This window comes from Dasypus novemcinctus, chromosome 1, assembly GCF_030445035.2.
Source record: "Dasypus novemcinctus isolate mDasNov1 chromosome 1, mDasNov1.1.hap2, whole genome shotgun sequence".
Lineage (NCBI taxonomy): Eukaryota > Metazoa > Chordata > Mammalia > Cingulata > Dasypodidae > Dasypus > Dasypus novemcinctus.
Window position 1 is genome coordinate 121,731,848 of NC_080673.1, and position 2,462 is coordinate 121,734,309.

The following is a 2,462-nucleotide window of genomic DNA, read 5'->3' on the forward strand; positions in this document are numbered from 1 at the left end:
ATACAGCTTCATACAAAATGCCAGATCCATCTTCCTCCAGTTGAAATAAAAGAACAAAGTTTTTACACCTTTCAATTAGGGACTACAGCCCACGGCCAGCAGGAAGTAGCTACAGAAAAAAAGATCATCTCCCTTCAGCATCCCTTTAAGATTAAAGGTGTAAACTCTCTAAAGGGAAAATAGAGCAAGCTTATAAAATAAGAACAGATGAATCTGGAACCTGGCAGAAAGTCCACATGAACATCAGTAACCTCCAAGATGGCTGCTGGAAAACCCCCACCCCCAGATCCTGCTATCCAGAACAAAAACTTTTTCTGGGAACAATAAAAAGCCCTGGATATTACATAAAAACTTTATCTTTAGACCCTCACTGGGAAATTAATAGGTGGGGTAATCAAAACAACGAACAGCCGCCCCCTCGTAACTCCAACAATAGTGATGCCAAAGCTTAACAAGCTAAGCTTTCATCAAAGGGGGGAATGATATGGGCTGTGAGGGGCAGGGGAGTGGAGGGGAGGCTGTGTGTTTCTTCATAAATAACCTGGGCTGCGTGTGTAAGCTGAATGTGGAAGGTTTGTGTTAATTCAAGCCTACCTGGAATGTGGAGGATACGTGTTAATTCAAAGCCTATCTCAGATAAAACACTTGAAACTAAGGAACTAACAAGAAGTCCTTTTGTATATAAGCACCACTTGACTCCCCACTCCTACATTCTCTGTATAAAAGGAACCCAAAAATCCTATTCAGGGCTCGTTTTTCATTAAGACAGGAGTCTGCTGAGTCCAGCCAGCCATTAATAAACTTTCCTTCCCAAGAATATAACTGAGTCCTGGCCTTCCATACATGATCATTAAATCTCTCTGCTTCCACAACAATCCTATCAACAACAAAATGAGGTCGTTGTTATTATCCCATTTTATAGAGTTGGATACAGAATTCCAAAGATGTAAAGTCACTTGCCTAGAGCCACACAGCTTGCCAGTCACAGAGCCAGATTATGAATTCAATAAATTCAGTTTCAGAACCGTGAATATAACTTCTATACTCTCCTGCCTCTGTGGATAATCCAGCATCATGGTTTGCAGAAAATTGTATGAACTGAAATCATCTTCTCACTGAGAATGGGGCACAGTTGAACTCTATTCTCTAAATGCAATGCCTTCTTTCCAGGAAGGGGCTTACTGGAAGGCATTTCTTGTTCTTGAAGCCTTGAGGACCTGGACTTTCAGGCTATTCAAACATATTCTCTCTTTCCTCTTCAACCATAGTATCATTCCCTCTTCCCAGCCCTTCCCCACCTTTATAGGTGAACAGTCAATATTTGCATCATCATTTGGAAGCCCATTCTGATACAGCTCTGCTTGAGTGGATGCAAAGAGCACATTTTTCAGCTTCTTCTAATGTGATCTTAATAGAAGGTTTTATTGGCCCTGCTTCTTTGACATTTCTATTCCCAGCCACTATAGTAATTGCATACATAAATATATAAGTGTATGAACTTACACATATACAAAAATATAAACATTCTCATAAATGTCTCCTAGGTAAGGAATTAACAATGAACTGGCCTCTAAATAGGAAAAGGAAATTGTTGGGTTGGGCTCTCTAGAAGCAGCCCCTGAGACAGGGAGCAAGCGATTCACTAAGGAAATACTCCTAGGAGAAAACAGTTGGGAAGTGGGGGAAGGACAGAGAAGTGTGAGAGCTGAGCTAGGTGTGATTTCAGACAAAGCTTCTGCTTCAGGATGATCCTCCAGGGGAGCTCTGGAGTATTAATAATACTGTAGAGTCTGTCTCAGTCAAGGCAAGGCAGTCGAGCTTCCGTGCTCATGCACCACCAGGACTAGCTTTTGGGTCACCCTATGTGGCGTAATGCCCTCTACATTTTTTGGCTTGCTGGACTTTGGGCAAAGCAGCTCCAGCAGCCCTTGTGGAGTCCTCAAAAGAAGGTCAGGGGTGCTAAGACAGAAGAGAAGCCAACAAAAGTTGAAAGTTGACACACAGAACCTATAAAGACGTCCTGTTCAGAACAGACTTAATCCAATGGATCTGGAACTAGATCTGGTTTGCCTTCTGACTTCACTATACTAGAGATGTAACCTGTTCCCTCGAAGCTTCACCTTTCTCCTTTGTAAAATAGGAATGTTATCTTCTAGGATAGGGGCAAAGACTTAGTGAAATTTTTTTTCTGAAGGATTGTAATGATGTCTATCATAGTGCTGACACAATAAATGATAGCTATTCTGATTTGATGTAAAATTACTTTTAAAGTATAGTCAACCCAGTTGGGTCACATACATTTTAAAATTCCTTTTTCATATCATGAAATGTGTATAACTTATATAGACAAATGATATCATCTTCCTATTACTTTGCCCATGTAGACAATTCCTTAGCTTCAAGGGGAGCATCAGCCTTGGTGCTAAGCATGCAAGTAGGAAAAAAATTTTATTCTTACCCAC